Below are 6,342 nucleotides of genomic sequence, written 5' to 3' on the forward strand. Positions count from 1 at the left end.
GACAAGTTAAACCATGGAATGGGTCAATTTTATGGTAGTGTAGATAAAAGAATTTTTGTCGGTTAATATAAATTTAATGCATGGCTAGTAACTAAAAGACCATTAACCCATTTAAAAAGTTGTAACTACGTAAAGTGAATTAAGGTATCAAGTGTTGTAAATCAATTTCTTTAGCATGCCCCTCGTAGATGTTTTGTAATATATCGCATAATGCAACTGGGACACACTGGGAATTTGTTCAGTAGTGGGTTTGCTCAATTTGACCCCAGAATTTACTTTTTTTTAGTATATAGCTAAAGTTACCGTGCATTGCTGCTGCACAAGGTTCATTATGCGTAGAAGTTCAAAATAGTATTACAAAAACGAAACTAACTTTTGGACACTGTCAATAAATGTATATATAAAAAAGGGAAAAAAACTACAATAAAGTTTAAAGACATCTACAAAAATCAAGGTCAAACATGCACCTCATATACATAAGCCATATTTAAGGGCTAAAATAGTTAGAACTTTTAGAACACTACTTTTTACTTGATTGAGTTTAACCTCACTGTCAAAAGTGACAGTTATTATCTTCCGGTCCAGTGTCCACATCAATATAGACTTTGGTTAAAAAGCCAACACTGCTACATTTACACAGCGGCATCCTAACTTCCATTACCTTTTTGGCAAATTATTCTTAAGCCCCTAACACAAACAATATTATTCAGAAAAATAAATTCAGTAATTCTCATTTCGCACTTATTTTTACTTTGCATCGAATGACATCGATTGTTGAAAAACAAACAAAAAGAAAAGTACCAACAATTGGATTCGACTCTTCGGATGGCTGTGGAACCCGTTATGATTAATGATCTGCACTGCTGTTCTCACATAAATACTAAACAATTATCAGAGTGAATACCTACTTAAAAAATTAACCCTATAAAAGTTTTATGCATTAAAAGAAAGTTTGGATGACTTTTGGAAATAAAACATGAACTATCTTGTGGCTCTTTGATTGAACTCAAAATTTAAAGCAAGTCTACAAAGTGAAGATTCATAACTTAAGTTTTCCATCAAGGGCAAAAATAAGTCACTTACATGTAGCTTCTGGACTTTTTGAACTTAATTTGACCATAGGTTAAAATTAATTGACTATACAATGGGATATAAAAATACCTCAACATCCATAAAATACTGAACCAGAATTTGACTTTCTGAAAGGTCAACTTGATTCAAACTTTATCACCATCATGCTTGTGTAACTATTTATGCGTCTTCTGGATTATTGTAAGAGTTTTGGTTTTAGTGTTAGCTTGGCATATTGTTTTTCCTCAAAGAGCGCTAAAAGACACATAAGTTAATTAAGTAGAACCTAAACATACATGATACATGTTTCCAAATAAAGCCAATGTGCAGGTAAAGAGTTAAATTAGTTACCTAATTACGCAACAAATAAATTATTACCGACAGTCTTAGATAGCTAAATATAAACTGACCGTTCAACAGTGATAGCAAGAGTTATCAGCAATAAGCCACATGCAATCCAGCGCAATCTTGATTATCAAATAATCATCAATTATCTGAAAGAACCAAAAAATCCTTTTAACCCAAAAAAAATATTATTAGACAAAAATGGTTAAAAAACCCAAACGGATCACTTGTGTTAGAATGCTTTAACCAAGATCGGTTATTTCAACACATCGTGTTACATTCCACCATCCAAACAAACCATTGTCATCTTCTCACTCCTGATAGATGCATGTAAGAGATATAAATATAGGTATATATATGTAAAAACCATAAACAAATAAGTAGTTGAACCTTTTGTATTATTTGCAGTAAAACAATGAACACACAACACCTGGTAAAAGATAATATCCATATTTAAGAAAAAAAAACATGAGCCTAAATCGTAAGTTGGCATTTCATCAAATGCCTTATGTACATCACATCTTCTACACACACATAAAAAGATTAATTTCATGCCTAAATCGTAAGCTGGCATTTCACCATGACCCAGTTTCTTGTTTACAGTCTCTATATTAACCTAATTAAAACAGCCGTGAATTTCCACAAGGTAGAACAGAAAATCACACCCAGTTGATGAATATGGGAGCATAATCTTACCTTAAATACAGACGAAGGTGGACATCAGTATTGAATAACCGACGACGGGTAAGACTCTTGAGAATCCATTCAATAGGACATAATTAAAAGGATGATAAAGGCTGCTCAAACCCGTTCACCATTCACAGTCATTGAAACCCCTTCAATGATTGCTATCAATCCACACATTGAAACACTTCATGGTAGACATTCTTGCCATCAACTGTCAATCAATTGGGAAACAATTTACAACTTTGTCCTTCATACTCTTGCATCACATGTTGTACAGCATGCATGAATAGCATCTAAAACTCTTTAATGCTCTTAACATGTCCTTGCCTCATGCTTTATAATATAGTATAGATATAGATAATACAATAAAGTTGTTTCGGTATTTCTAACAGAATACATTAAAAGACAAAACATGGAAATACTAACCATTTGTTGAGGAAAAAAAACCCTGAAATTTTCCTTGGCTCCTGTTGATATCTTTAGCCAAATCTGGGGCTCCATCATTAAAAACCGAACTTTCAACTTCAAACTCAGAGGAATTAAGTTGTCACTAAGCGTATATATGATTGTTTAGTTACTATGTTAACAAAATAACATAAACTAAGGATATTTGTTTGACCCAGTATATCACACCTTCATTCTAATCAGTCAATTCTTACAAAACATGAACAAAATAGACCATTAAGCACCATAAACTCTAAAATATGTGCCATAAGCACATATAATATATACATGTAGGGTATTCACAGGGCACAAATGATGAATATATCAAATATATGATGGTCTATGTACGAATATCTTTATGCAGATGTGGAAAATTGGGTTTACCTGAGCTTATTTGGTAGGGGCTAAGGGTTCCCACTGGTCTGTGTAAACAAATTAATCCAAACTACAACAAATTAAACTAAAATAAGAGATTACATAAGCAACAAAACATATAAAATTTGACACAATCGCATAGTATAATATGTAAGGATTTGGGGATGAGAACCTTATGTGCAGAAATCAATCAGCGAGGTTGATGATGATGAAGGTCGAAAGAGAAAATCTGAGATTGATTGAAACCGAGACTTGATTGTAGGCGATTAGATTGCAAGAACGTTTTCAAAAATGATCATGATTGAGTAATTATTGCAAGAACGTGGGTTTAAATTGGGGAATTAGGGTTACATATAGTGGGAAGGACGCCGGAGATATGAAGGGTGTCGGAGAGCAAGTGGAAAGACGGCTGAGAATGAACGTGTATTAAATATAGCGGCGTCTCTCTTGAAGTTTAACAGCGTCTGATTTTCAACAAATGACAATTTTGTCCATTCAAAATCTTTTATATGTAATATACAGATTACATATTTTCCCATTTCACTTGCAATTACTATCTTTCCTGTTCATGAGTTTTTTATAAGAAGAGAAAGGAAAGGAAAATTAAGGATATTTAAAAAATGGGTGTTAGAGTTTTTTTTATGATGGAAAGGAAAGGAGTATGATGAGTTAGGAGAGATTAAATTGATGTTTTTTCCCAATAAATTATCTTTTTTAAAAATGGGTTTATTACTAAGGATAAAAAACCAAATTACAATATTACCCACTAAGAACATAATTAAGAACATCCAACTTAAGGGTAAAATTGTAAAAATGTTATTTTCTTTTTCTTTCCTTGGTTAAAAAAACTCAATAACATAGTTATCCTTTCATTTCCTCTAATTTTCTTCAAACTCAAGAACACACCTAATTAAAAAAAAATTACCTCCCTTCCCTTCGCTTTCTTATCCTTTCCTCTCATTTCCTTTTCTTTCCTTGGTTAAAAAACTCAAGAACGAACAAGGCGTTAGAGCTTATTTCTTCCCGGACATCTCATCCATGACTTCGTTCCACCTTCAAGCAACCCTAACAGCCCGGCGACTAGCCCTTACAGGGGATGCTTATTCCACCGGCAAATCAAGATTAGGAATGGTGGAATCAAACGGCGGTGGCTGAGAAGCCGCGGGGAGAAGTCAGAAGATTAGAGCTAGTGTATCTAGTGTGGCGGTGGCTGGTAGAGGTGGTTTGCGGTACGTTTCAAAGGCGGTAACCGGAGGAGATGTTGCTGAAACTTCCTTCCTATATATGCTGCCAGTTTGTTGAAAACTTAGAAAATGGTTTGATTGGTTAAGCAACGGTGGTGTAGGGTGGTCTGAAGATGATGATGATGAAAGGGTAATTGTTGTTAGTATTTGTTTGTATTTCCACCTTAACGTAGATGGCTACTGTTGCCTCTCCCTCCAAACCATACAACTTCAATTTCTTGTTTAATATATCAAAGCAATTAAGCATCAAGTGTATATATACATGAACTTAGAATTAAACAAATAGAAAGCATTAGCAATACTTTTGTTTATCGGTTTTAACTTTGATTATTGTAAAAATACTTTTTTATATTTTCTAACGTAAAAAAAATCGACTCAAATTGAATTTATTAAACTGGGTATCGGTGAATCCCAGTGGGCGATTATTTACGAACACTACCCCAGTTACCCAAGCTGGGGCAAGTGCAGTAAATAATCGCCCACTGGGATTCACCGATACCCAGTTTAAAAAACGAACAAGACTCCCCCGCCAAACTCTCGAGGAAGTTAAGGCATGGGCGGAGGCACGACAAAAGGAATTCCAAGCTGAGTTGGACGAACGCTTGCGTTCCGTCCAACAGGCCGACGAATTCGAAGAATACTTGGACAATGACTCGGAGGAATCCGACTCCGACGCGAACCCTCGCCATAGGGCAAAAGGGAAGCGTAAGGAAACGGATTCCCAACCGAGAAGGCATTTTGGACAAGCCTTCAAACCAAAAAGCACAGGTGGAAGTCCACGAGACTTCTCCAAAACGTACAGACCGAACGTTGCAAATGCGGGAACGTCCAAATTTGCAAGGGACATTGCGGAAGCAATTGCCCCAAAGAGTGCCAAACAAATGCCCAACATAGGCACTTATGATGGTATGTCCGACCCAGACGACCATTTGAACAGGTTCATAGCAGGGGCAACCGTCAGCAACTGGACGGAACCCACGTGGTGTTACATGTTTCAAATGACGCTGGTGGGGGCTGCTAGGGTTTGGTTTGATCGTTTACCGGTTAACCACATTTACGACTGGGCAGACTTCCAGCAGAAGTTTAGCCAACACTTCAGCCAGCAGCGAAAGTATACCGAGGAGCAATGGACAATCCTCAAATGCATACGGGAAGAAGATGAATCTCTACCAAACTTCATCACTCGCTTCAACTCAAAGAAGTTAAGTTTGGGCAATATCAGCGAGGATCTTGTTCGCGCAGCCTTCATCCAGGGCGCGCAGGACCCAGAGCTTATCCGCACCCTAACGGGTAAAGATGGAATGCCATCCACATGGGATGGCATCATGACAGCAGCTAAACGCTATGCGGAAACGGAGAAGCAACTGGGTAGAGACCTTCCGCAGAGCACAAACCTGTACACCCAGAGGACGAGAGAGGACAACATCCTCACCGCCTGATTGAACAAAAAACGGAAGCAAGGCATTTGGCAGTCAAGGGTAAACTTTGACACCTCATCCGGCTTACAGCATCGATTGGGTGAAAGGGATAATGTAAAGCTGCACCGGAACTCCAGATGGACGCCACTTACCAAAAGCGTCACTGACATATTTGCTACTGAAGAGCTCCCATGGCCAAAGCCTCCAGTAATCCGACATCGTCACGATGCTGATCGGAGCAAGTACTGTGACTATCACAGAACAAAAGGCCACAACACTGAAGAATGCATAGACGTAAAAGACATGGTCGAAACATTCGTCAGAGATGGGACGCTCGCACACCTCGTGGCGAAATAAAAGCTAAGCAGGCAGGTGCGTGTGGAACCATGGCTGGGGTAAACATGAATAAAAAATCAGCTTCAATATGGAGACTACATGCTGCATAAAGAACGAGATCCCGAAACAGGTGCGTGTCGGCTCGATGGCACTCCTGTCCCAACATGGAAGGGAGTTCAATTACACAGTTTGCATGTAATCAATTCCAATTTGTACAGAAAAGGCCAAGAGCCACTTCTAATGGAAATGATTCTCTTTCAAACGTCGAAGCTGATGATTTACATTTACACTTTTGTACACACTAATATGCCGGTTTTCACCGCATAATTACAAAAAACGTCATTGCATGGGAAGGCGGTCCTACCCGCACGAACCCAAAAAGCATGATAAACCTTCACGCAGGTCAGTTGAAGGAGAAAAAA

The 6,342-nt window shown here is 37.7% G+C and overlaps 1 long non-coding RNA gene across 1 annotated transcript; it reads right to left on the reverse strand.

The window, feature by feature from the left end:
- Positions 1-1,487: 1,487 nt before the first annotated feature.
- Positions 1,488-3,433, reverse strand: LOC143552830 (uncharacterized). The gene is made up of 3 exons (XR_013138719.1): positions 2,655-3,433; positions 1,631-2,216; positions 1,488-1,565 (listed from the first exon to the last, which is right to left on the reverse strand). It is a non-coding gene; the product is annotated as an uncharacterized LOC143552830 (long non-coding RNA).
- Positions 3,434-6,342: the final 2,909 nt, after the last annotated feature.

The sequence above is a fragment of the Bidens hawaiensis genome, unplaced genomic scaffold (genome assembly GCF_021521415.1).
Source record: "Bidens hawaiensis isolate Kalapana, Puna unplaced genomic scaffold, B.hawaiensis_p1.1 tig00017039_1, whole genome shotgun sequence".
Lineage (NCBI taxonomy): Eukaryota > Viridiplantae > Streptophyta > Magnoliopsida > Asterales > Asteraceae > Bidens > Bidens hawaiensis.